General features: G+C 39.6%; 1 long non-coding RNA gene across 3 annotated transcripts in view; it reads right to left on the reverse strand.

The window, feature by feature from the left end:
- Positions 1-12,257, reverse strand: part of LOC115289180 — a 32,624-nt gene that overhangs the window by 16,297 nt on the left and 4,070 nt on the right. The window contains exon 2 of one of the 3 annotated variants that reach the window (XR_003907441.1): positions 5,569-5,628. The exons of 1 other annotated variant lie outside the window; for it this stretch is intronic. This is a non-coding gene — a long non-coding RNA (uncharacterized LOC115289180). Of the gene's footprint in view, positions 1-27; positions 86-5,568; positions 5,629-12,257 lie in introns of those variants that run through there. One more of the 3 variants, XR_003907443.1, reaches the window with a different exon arrangement.

Below are 12,257 nucleotides of genomic sequence, written 5' to 3' on the forward strand. Positions count from 1 at the left end.
AGGTCGCTGAGGAAGCTCGGTTCAAACCTTTTTGGCTTTCAAGGCCCAGATCCAGGTAAGGAGCACTCAGTGCAGAGTCCAGGCCATATCTGAAATGGCAGATGGCTGGGAGGGAGACCAGTGGAAGGTTTAGTTCCTCACTTCTCTGCATGCCAGCCCGCTGTAAAACAGATTTGTCCTGGGTGAAGGAGAGAATTTTCTCTTGCACTCTTAAGTTATGCACTGAGAACATTCTTTGGATTGCTTGCTCTTTCCAAATTCATAAACTTACTAAAATTTTGCATATTTAAGGTAGGGACGGAGCTTCAGTATCCTTCCTGTATTCTCCTAAATTATCAGTCCCCTCAATTTTAGTGCACATTGCTGAGATTTTATGATACATTTTAAATAAACTGTCTTCTATCTAAGATTTTAAAATGCACTGATATTCTAAATGGGTCTTATTTAAAAGAAGGGACAAAGGGTGTGAGGTGGGGGGGAACCACAAAATAGTTATTTTCAAACATGATGAAATTAATAATGTGGGCTAGTCCATGGTACTTTTAATATCAATTGATGTCTAATTTAACTCAATGGCAAGCCAAGAACAATTCCATATTGATGTGTAGCACTGAGTGCTGTGATAAAGCTGGTCTCACTGTATTTATAGTTCATTCATTCATTTGTTCACTGTCAAATATTTAACGAGCCCCATGAAGCCCTGAAGGCTGTGTTAGGTGCCGAAGATATAGTGGTGAGCAAAACAGTTAAAAATTTCTGCTTTTTTGGAGTAGTTTTAGGATGGAGTGGAGGGGGGGGGCGTGGCAATGTGAGCAAATCTTATAAATGCATAATTGCCAACCACAAGACTTGCTCTAAAGGAAAAGTACAGATGTGTTAGTAATTTCTGATCAAGCCAGCAATGCATTTCCAAGGCCTGGGAATGCAGACCCTTCTGTTCCAACGTCACTGTGTCAGGGCAGAGCTCAAGCCTTGATCCCTCCTCTAGAACATTCTGCCTTACCTTTCCCTCTTCTGTCAGTGAACTCCTATCATCCCGGTGGGTCCAGCTCAAACGTCAGTGTCTTGTGAGGTGGTGGGACTTGGTTACTTTGTGAAGATTACCATGCCCAGTTTATTGCCAACTCTTCCTGCAGTAATTGTGTGACCTTAATATAGGCAATGGCCCATCTCTGTGCTGACCTCTTGTTCTGCTCCCCTTCGCACAGGCATCTTTGCAGGCCGTATTCAGTTAATCTAAAAGCTGTGTCTGGTTATTTAAGTACAAATTAAAAATGAAGGATGTGATTGCCTTAGGCCACTTATGGCTGGAATTAAATGTCTCCGAGCCCCGCTCCTTGGCACTCAGGTTTTAGAGTGGGATTTCAACAAGAGCTGGGGGGTCCAAGGAGTGGCCTCTCCTGCTTACGAGCTTTGGCATATCCCAAATTGTCATTTCAGTTCTGGTTTCTCATGAGTTCTTATTCTCATATCCCTGTACTGGGTTTGTGTATGTGCCCAATATATGCCCAATAAATATCTGCAGAACTAAAGGAAAAAAAAGAAAAAGAAAAAACATTAAATGACCAAAAAATGACTATGAAGGGAAAAATCACATTTTAGAAAAAGCTGGTAAATAGACAAGAGTTACGTTGTCCTCAGTCTAGGAACTTCAGTACCCCATCCCAGGAAGATGGGACCACAATCCCAATACACAAAAGGTTAGGAGGGAGTAGTCAAGCATGGACAGATGCTACCTTACCAGTTCAGGTCCAGAGGGTCTTTCCCATGGGCTAGAAAGGCATCTGTCTTGTGCTAAGGGATCAGGCTTGACATAATAATCCTTCTCAGGATAGAGGGTGGGAGTGGGAATTATGGGTCACTCAGGACCTTACTTGACAAATATGGATGCTTTTCTGTGAAAACAAATTTTATTCTGAGAGGAAAAAGCACTAAGGTATCCTGAAGCCAGGATTGAGTTAGGATATGGAATGGGAAAAGGTGAGGGATGGGTTGTTAGCAGTTTACAAACTGATCTTCTGCAGCCGGGCTCCAGGTCTGTTTCCCTGGGGTTTATTTTTCTTGGGCTTTAGAAAAAGCTCAGCTTCCCTCCCTCCCCGTGCCCCCCCCCATCATGTGATGTGTGGTTTCAGTTCTACCTGTGAGGGAGTGACCAAGTGACCAAGCTCCTACCAAACAACAGCTATTGTAGAAGGCTTCCCATCAAGCCTTACCCTTTTGTCTTTTGCTAAGCCTCTCCCTTTACCTCTTCTCTCTCCTTCCCTGCTTCCATCTCTCTCCATCCCCCTTTGTTTCTCTCTCTCCCTCCTCTCTCTCTCTTTTGTCTCCTCACCCTTTTGTTCTCTTTTCTCTCCCTGCCTGTCTATGTTTCTGTCTCTGTCTCTCTTCCTCTGATTACCTTCGTCAGTGCTGCATGATTAAGAGCCCAGTCACTGAGCATCAGGACTGCCTCTGCTATGCCTTCCGCACCACTGAGTGCCGAGCTTTCATTTCCTAAAAAGCAAACAGGCTGAGTGCTGCATTGCAGTAAAACCCTTCAGAGAACCTGAAAGTACTGTGAGTGCATGTCACTCCTCTCACCTCACATGGGGGTGCCATGCAGGGGCTAGTTGGATTTCAGAGAGCTCTGTGCATTGATGCAGTAGAACTGAAGACTCACCCTCTGCTGGTTGCAGAACCCAAGTGTATGTAACTGCCTGGGGTTTGGAGACCGCACGGAGTGGCAGGAGATAGGTTTGTGTATCCTGAATAGAGAGGAGCCGCAGCTCAGAGGTGAAGCTTTGGCCCTTTGTGTTTGGTTGTGTCATTAGTCTCCTGGAGGTCACCCAGGGTTGTCTGGGCAGGTGTGAGTGCTGGGCAAGTCTAATAGAATCATCACAGCATCTTGTTATCAGTCAGTGTTGGCTGGGAGCCTGTTGTTCATGAGATGTTGCTCTGGACGATGCTGGTCCCTGCAACTTTCCATTTGAGGAGACAGACAGAGTAGGTTTTGACTAAAGTTGCAAGTGTTCAGTACCCAGTGGGAGGTGCATGAAACAGGAAGGAGTTAGGGAGAAGAAGAGGGCTTCCTGGAAGAGATGAGCCTTGAGGCACAGGTTAGAGGATGAGACCTGCCAAGCCACCTGGAAACCTAGAGCTGAGGAACCTTCTTCCCTGAGGAGGCTGGCTGGCCCTGCAGGAAGAGCTTTCATCCTCAGCCCCAGTAATTGAAGAACCTTGTGAAAATGAGGCAGTTTTTGTTCAAAGGATGGCTATAGGGATTTCGGTATGCAGGGGAGAAAGATTTTTGCATTCTGCCTTTCTAGGTCCTTTAGCTGGTCCAATAATTAAGTTGACATGAGAAAGCTTAACAGGAGAAGAATTTAGTTACATAACAGGGGAGCCCCACAAAAATGTAAGAGGCTCCCTAGTAGTCAGGCAGTTCAGGTTCATGTGTCATCTTGAGCCAAGGAGAAGGGGTAGGGTTCTGGGACTTCAATGGGCAGGAAGATAATCCACAGAAAGATGGGATGGGCAAATGTTTGGTAAATGAATATTTGCTGTGCCATGGGGACATCTTTCTGATGTTAACAAAAAAGTTATATTTTGTGATAGCTCTCTGCCAGATACAGGCATCCTATCTAAATTGTTTTAGGCAGTTAAAGGGGAGGTAAAAAGCTCATTTGAGCCTGTTGGGCCTTGATTGTCTTCAGCTCAAAATAATCTGTATGCCAAAGTGGCACATTCTGGGGTGGCCTGCCCTGAACCCCATGAGTCCTCTCCTCTGAAACTTCTCTGGAAGCCCTGCATGTTAAAAGCTGTGCTGGTAGATCGCTGTGTTATTTCATTGGATTAACCTCTTAGTCTTAAAAATAGGTCAGTTTAGTTTAACAGTTGTGTTTCATTTTAAGTGATAATGATACAGCTGGACTCTCAAAGCTAGGTCCATATTGCTCAAGGAATCAGGTATTTAATGAGACATTTCTATGGAAACAAAAGAAAAACATGGCTAATGATTGGAACAAATAATAAACCAGATTCTGAGTTCTTTGGTTTAGTTTAATTTAGTTTCGTTTTTTTAAACCAATTTCTGAGTTTTGAGGGTAGCCAGTTCAGAAGGTTTCTAGATGTCAACCTCAAAGCATCTTCAGATAGAATGAGGGCACGCAGTGGTACTCTGAACAGATTTTCCTGGCTTGCAGTTTAAATGTCTCTGGTGATCTTTCTGAGTGGTCTACATAGCAACAGGCCTGAAGATTATCTGTACAGAAACTGTTGTGGGGATTTCTCTGAAGTTTATGTCAAGTCATCCAAATTTAGTTTGTATGCTTTTGAGAAAAGGGCAGTTTTATTTCTTAATGCTTCTAAGTTAGGATGCTGGAAGAACAATCGGAAACATTAGTTTGGAGAGTTGTAGTCAGACATTGAAGGAAACTATTTTAGATTACCGGTAAGAAACAAAACCTCAAAGACAATTGGCAGAACTAGAATCTATTATCTATAAATGTGTATTATAGTGTCTACTGAAGCATAATTCTTCTCTCTATAATCGCCCCCATTTCTATCAAAGATGACCATAGTAAGACTAATTTGTTTGCAAATTAAGTCATTTCAATAAACTTGACCTGATTATTTATATAAGTGTGGTAAGAATAGCAATTAACCATATAGAATTTTAAAATCTGCTTTGTTGGAACTTTTTATAAGGAATCTGAGGTTGGACTTTTATTTATTTATTTTGGGGGGATTACACCTTGCATCTTTTATTTAAAAAGAATTTTTTTTACTATATAATAGTTGATTGTCAAATTGGTTTCCATATAAAACCCAGTGCTTCTCCCCACAAGTGCCCCCCTCAATGACCATCACCCCCTTCCCCCCTCCCCCTTCAGTCCTCGGTTTGTTTTCAGTATTCAGTAGTTTCTCATGATTTGTGTCCCTCTCTCTCCCCAGCTCTCTTTCCCCCTTCCCCTCCCTATGGTCCTCTGTTAGGTTTTTCCTGTTAGACCTATGACTGTGTACCCCAATATTCATAGCGACACTTTCTACAGTAGCCAAATCATGGAAAGAGCTTAAATGTCCATCACCTGATGAGTGGATCAAGAAGATGTGGTGTATGTTTATATAATGGAGTATTACATGGCAATGAGAAAGAATGACATATGGACATTTGTAGCAAAGTGGATGGACCTCAAGGGTATCGTGCTAAGAGATTGGACTTTTAAAAGCCTCTCAGATTAAGAAGCCAATCTAATGACTTGCTACTAGATTTTACCTGCTATACCTATAGATTTGAGTTAATTCCTCTTTTCTTGAGGACACTCAAATGGTAAGGAAGCTGGGAACTCTATAGGCAAAATAACAGGCTGATTTTTCTAAGGGGTTTTATTGGCCCCATGAAGTCAATATTAGTTCCTTAAAGCTGTCTGGTCATGTCTGAGCCTGTGCATGTCTTTCTTAAACATGACATCCCAGCAAAGCCTTGGTAGGATAACCAATGTTTCCAGTTGCGTCCTGTTACAAGGAGAACAAATTATTACTAAACTCATATAAATAATTATATTGCCATGAAAATGTAAGATTACTCACTGAGAATTTCTGAATTCTGGAGATCTCAGGTAGGGAGAAAAATATAAATGTTTCTTTTTGCTGTAAATCATAGGTGGATTAAGAGAAAAAAGAAAGCATTTCTTTAAATCTGGAAAAAGCACAATTTTAAAGAATCAGCAATACTTCAAATAAGTAGTCACAAAAATTATAATCATCCTCCTTAGTTCATCCAGTTCCATTAATTAATTATTATTGATCTTGATTTTTAAAAACTTTTATGAAGTCATCAGTTTCTCCACTAGGGTTCTATAATTGATACCTTGTCCAGTGGTATGATCTGAAAGTTATCGGACACTTGCATTTTATTTTACTATTATTTTTAAAATTATTTTAATTTATTTTTTAACATTTATTTTTGAGAGACAGAGAGAGACAGATCATGAGTCGGGGGGCAGGGGCAAGAGAGAGAGGACACACAAAATCAGAAGCAGACTCCAGGCTCTGAGCTGCCAGCACAGAGCCTGATATGGGGCTGGAACCCACGAACCGTGAGATCATGACCTGAGCTGAAGTTGGACACTCAACCGATTGAGCCACACAGGCGCCCCTAGACACCTGCATCTTGGAGCACAGGTCTTTCCTTTCCATGAATCTCCTTGATGATAAAGTACTTTTGCAAAAGCATCAAAATAAAACAATAATAGTGACAAAAGACTTTAAAAAGGCCACAATTAAAAATCTGATGAGAGTTTATTACAATGGAATCGACAAGGAGACCTATTTATTTCTGACACAGTACAATTTAAGATAACTGGAATTAAGACTAATAACATTATACCAGGTACAATTTAATGCAATTATGCAATACAATTACATTTAGTCCAAGGAACATTTATTGAGCAATATCTCTGAGCAGACATGGGGACAATACAGGGGTAAATACCCCCCCAGTCCCTGTGTACAAGGAGCGCAGTCTAGGCAGAGAAACTTATGCCTAGTGGACTGTGAGAAAGGCTGGAACTGAAGTGTGGGGCTGTTGAAAATAAGAGGGTGTGGAGGCAGCATATCTCTGCTTCTTCTTTCTTGGTTGTCTGGTCTTTAGCAAATCATTTAACCTTAGTGAGTTAAGGTTTCTAAAGAGTTTCTTTGTATGTAAAATGGAATTAAGGGTGCCTTTTCCTTTCTTGATATGGGAGTTTGAGAATCAAAGGGGATAATAGGTCTAAAAGCATTTAGTCAAGTATAAACTGCACGGATACACATCATGACTATGCATGAGTAGTGGTATTATTAGCAATGCAGACCAAGCATTTTAGCTTAACCCACGGTTTATGATTAAATGTGGTCAACTTCAAAACAGGTATCTCTTAGGGAGCATTTTAATTGACTACTTTGAGTCACCTATAAGGTCTGAGCAGAAAAAGACTGAAGTTCTTTGAAGAGATTTATTATCTGTTCAGCAATTTAAGATGGCTTTTTCACATCATTTAGTTTAAATTTATGTTGTGTTATATGTTGTCGATGCAAGAGGAAAGAAATACATTTGTGTATGAAACAGTTTGACAGGTACTAGAAAGGGGAGTAAAGGAGGAAGAGAAAGGGATGTTTAAAAGAAGACAAAAAGAAAGAACATTGGTACATGAAGCAAATCATAAGCAATAGCAGAGAGATCCAAGACTAGGGATCAAGGGTCAAGAGACTAGGGTTCTGGTCCTACTCTGCTTCAAACACTTGTTACTTGGCTGTGTATCTTAACTCTTCTGAATCTTTTTGTTTTGTTTTGTTTTGTTTTGCGGGGGGGGGCTGGCACTAAGATAATAAATGGTAGCGATTATGATTTTGTCACCTCAAAAACTCATAATTTTATGCAGAAGAATGAACCTGTACCAGTTTCTTACACCATACACAACAATAAATTCAAAATGGGTGAAAGACCAAAATGTAAGACAGGAATCCATCACAATCGTAGAGGAGAAAATAGGCAACAACTTCTTGGACCTCGGCTGCAGCAACTTCTAAGTTGATATGTCTCTGGAGACAAGGGAAACAGAGGCAAAAATGAACTATTGGGGCCTCCTCAAGATAAAATTCCTCTGCACAGTAAAGGAAACAATCAGCAAAACTAAAAGGCAACCAATACAGGGGAGACAATATTTGCAAATGGCATATCAGATAAATGGTTAGTATCCAAAATCTATAAAGAACATATCAAACTCAGCACCCACACAGCAAATAATCCAGTGAAGAAATGGGCAGAAGACATGAATGGACACTTTTCCAAAGAGGTCATCCTGACACATGAAAAGATGCTCAACATCACTCATTATCAGGGTAATACAAATAGAAGCCACAATGAAATATCACCTCATACCTGTCTGAATGACTAAAATTAATAACTCAAGGAGCAACAGATGTTGGTAAGGATGTGGAGAAAGAGGAACCCTTTTGCACTGCTGGTGGGAATGCCAACTGGTGCAGCCACTCTGGAAAATAGTATGGAGGTTCCTCAAAAAATTAAAAATAGAACTATTCTATGACCCAACAATTGCACTACTAGATATTTATTCAAAAGATACAGGAGTGCTGATTCGAAGGGGCACATGAACCCCAATGTTTATAGCAGCACTGTCAACAACCAAAATATGGAAAGAGTCCAAATGTCCATCAACTGATGAATATATAAACAAGAGATGGTATATATATATATATATATATATATATGTATATATATATATATATATATAAAATGGAATATGACTAGGAAATGAAAAGGAATAAAATCATGCCATTTGCAACAACATGGATGGAACTAGAGTATATTATGTTACGTGCAATAAGTCAAAGAAAGACAAATATACTATTTAACTCATATGTGTAATTTAAGAAACAAAACAGATGAATACAGTACAGAGGAAGGGAAGCAAAAATAAGATAAAAACAGAGACAAACCATAAGAGACTCTTGACTGGGTATTGGGCAATAGGCATTAAGGAGGGCCTTGTTGAGATGAGCACTGGATGTTATATGTAAGTGATGAATCACTAAATTCTATTCTTGAAGTCATTATTACACTATATGTTAACTAACTTGGATTCAAATTATTTTAAAAACTCATGATTTTAAACTTAAAGGGAAAGATAACGTCAAGCCATAAAAATGAACATTTTAATGTCTAACGTGGAGAGCTTAGGATGTGAATAAGAGACTCTGAATTTCAGTCCAAGTTCATCTAGATTCTTGGGTAAGTTTCCTTTAGTCATCGGCATTCTGAACAGTCCTCTGTTCAGAGTAGATGTAATTATGACTTACTAAGTGTGTCCCAGAAGAGCCATGAGTTAATGTCTTTGAGACAGCCTGAGCTGCTCAGATGAAAGGTGGCTCACATAAATATATGGTTAGATGAGCCTGCTGGAAACTGCTGGGTTTGGAGAAATGCTGCTTCAGGGATGTTATTTGAAAAATAGTGGACAGAATCCCAGCACCAAATAAGATATGAAAGAGAGAAAGTAAATCTACTGGAAAAGGGAGAGGAAGGATAAGGAAGCAAAACTAAACAAAACATAAAAACAAGAAACTAAAAAACCCCAACTCACATATTATCTTGGTGCTTCACAAACAAAAGAATGTGAATATGTTACAGTCAAATCAGCAGGTGACATTGTTGGGATTCTTTCTTTCTTTCTTTCTTTCTTTCTTTCTTTCTTTCTTTCTTTCTTTCTTTCTTTCTTTCTTTTTTTTAATAGAGTTTATTGTCAAATTGGTTTCCATACAACACACAGTGCTCATCCCAACAAGTGCCCTCCTCCATGTCTATCGCCCACTTTCCCCTCTCTCCCACTCTCCATCAACCTTTGGTTTGTTCTCAGTATTTAAGAGTCTCTTATGGTTTGTCTTCTTCCCTCTCTGTAACTTCCCCCCTTTTCCTTCCCCCATGGTCTTCTGTTAAGTTTCTCAAGATCCACATATGAGTGAAAACATATGATATCTGTCTTTCTCTGACTGACTTATTTCACTTAGCATAATACCCTCCACTTCCATCCACATTGCTACAAATGGCCAGATTTCATTCTTTCTCATTGTCAAGTAGTATTCCATTGTATATATAAGCCATATCTTCTTTATCCACTTGTCAGTTGGTGGACCTTTAGGCTTTTTCCATGGTTTGGCTGTTGTTGAAATGCTGCTTTAAACATTGGGGTACATGTGCCCCTATGCATCAGCACTCCTGCATCCCTTGGGTAAATTCCAGCAGTGCTAGTGCTGGGTCATAGGGGAGTTCTATCTCTAATTTTATGAGGAACTTCCACACTGTTTTCCAGAGTGGCTACACCAGTTTGCATATCCACCAACAGTGGAAGAGGGTTCCCATTTCTCCCCAACCTTGCCAGCCCCTATAGTTTCCTGATTTGTTCATTTTAGCCTTTCTGACCACTGTGAGGTGGCATCCAAGTGTGGTTTTGATTTGTATTTCCCTGATGACAAGTAATGTTGAGCATTGTTTCATGTGTCTTTTGGCCATCTCGATGTTTTCTTTGGAAAAATAACTATTCATGTCTTCTGCCCATTTCTTCACTGGATTATTTGTTTTTTTTGGGTGTGGAGTTTGGTGAGTTCCTTATAGATTTTGGATACTAATTTTGGATACTAGTCCTTTATCTGGTATGTCACTTGCAACTATCTTTTCCATTCTGTTGGTTGCCTTTAAGTTTTGTTGATTGTTTCCTTTGCACTGCAGAAACTTTTTATCTTGATGATAAAGTTTTATCTTAATTCCCTTGCCTTTGCTGTTGTGGGAAGGGGCACCTGGGTGGCTCAGTCAATTGAGCGTCCAACTTTGGCTCAGGTCATGATCTCACAGTTCATGCATTCAACCCCACGTTGGACTCTAGCTCAGAGCCTGGAGCCTACTTCAGATTCTGTGTCTCTTTCTCTCTCTGCCCTTCCCCTGTTCAGGCTCTGTCTCTCTCGGTCTCTCAAAAATAAATAAATGTAAAAAAAAAAAAAGAAAAAAAGAAATTGCTGCAGCTGAGGTCAGAGAGGTTGTTTCTTGCTTTCTCCTCTAGTGTTTTGATGGTTTCCTGTTTCACATTCAGGTCCTTCATCCATTTTCAGTTTATTTTTGTGTATTGTGTAAAAAAGTGGTCTAGTTTCATTCTTCTGCATGTTGCCATCCAGTTCTCCCAACACCATTTGTTGAAGAGGCTGTCTTTTTTCCATTGGATACCCTTTCTTGTTTTGTCAAGATTAGTTGGCCATACACTTGTGGGTCCAATTCTGAGTTCTCTATTCTATTCTATTGGTCTATGTGTATGTTTTTGTGACAGTACCATACTGTCGTGATGATGACAGCTTTGTAGTAGAGGCTAAAGTCTGAGATTGTAATGCTTCCCATTTTGTCTTTTTTCTTCAATATTACTTTGGCCATTTGGGATCTTTTGTGGTTCCATACAAATTTTAGGATTGTTTGTTCTGGCTTTGAGAAGAGCACTGGTACAATTTTTATTGGGATTTCTTTGAATATGTAGATTGCTTTGGGTAGTATTGACATTTTAACAATATTTATTTTTCCAATCCATGAGCATGGAATGTTTTTCCATTTCTTTGTGTCTCCTTCAATTTCCTTCATTGTTGGCATTCTTCCTTAAGGATGTTTAAAGTTTTAAATGACAGATATTTATAGAGTACCTAGCATTTTCACTGCTGAATACATTTCTGCCAGATATCTCTTTAGTATGACTCTGGTCATTTTATTCTGTAGAAACTATGCCCCTACTTTAACAAATTCAAAGTCTACAAACCAAAGCAAAGTGGCTCAAGTAAAGTTAGTTTGGATAAAGAAATGTTTATGGTGTCTTCCTATCTATTGGGGTAGATTATGAGCATGGTATTTTACCCACTAACTGAAAGATTCCAAATATCCAGAAGATAGATCCCCCTCCCTTGACATTGTATATGGAACAATTATAATAATCAAAAGCTTATGAGTGGTAAAGTGCATAAGTTATTTAAGTCCAACCCTCTGGCCATGAAATAAAACTATAAATAATAACAAAAAGTTAACAAAAAATTCCAGTCCTTAAGAATGACAAACTATACCAAAACAAAACCAGCTTTCTCAGCACTAGGCCAGAGAATCCAGAGAATAAATCAAAACTCAGAAATTAATAAGGAAAGCACAACAAATTAGAATAGAAAAAGACTACAGTTATACACAGAGAAAATCAATTATACTGATTACATTTATTAGTAAAGGAAATAAAAAAGACAGCTAGAAAGCACTCATCAACTCTCTACTCACCCAAGATTGCAAATAACTCATTAACAAGAAAATTACAAATGATAGGGCTCCTGGGTGGCTCAGTCGGTTGAGTGTTCAACTTCGGCTCAGGTCATGATCTCATGGTTTGTGGGTTTGAGCCTTGCATTGGGTTCTGTGCTGACAGCTCTCTGTCTCTCTTTAGAAATGACTGGACATTCATCTCAACACTTGATCCAGCTGAACTGATTATTTCTCCTCTTTTAATTTTTTTCATGAGTGTTGTTCCTCCAGGAAAATAATTATCAGAATATTGCTTCTGGCTAGGATGGTGTGTACCTCTTGGGGACAGAGTCCTCACTCTTAGCCGGACCTTTTTCTTTAGGGAGTAGCAGTGTAAAGAGATGAAATGAAAGTGCTCTCTGCTGTCAGGGAGCTTACAGTCCAGAAGAGGGAAGATATAAACAGAAGA

Source organism: Suricata suricatta, chromosome 4, assembly GCF_006229205.1.
Source record: "Suricata suricatta isolate VVHF042 chromosome 4, meerkat_22Aug2017_6uvM2_HiC, whole genome shotgun sequence".
Lineage (NCBI taxonomy): Eukaryota > Metazoa > Chordata > Mammalia > Carnivora > Herpestidae > Suricata > Suricata suricatta.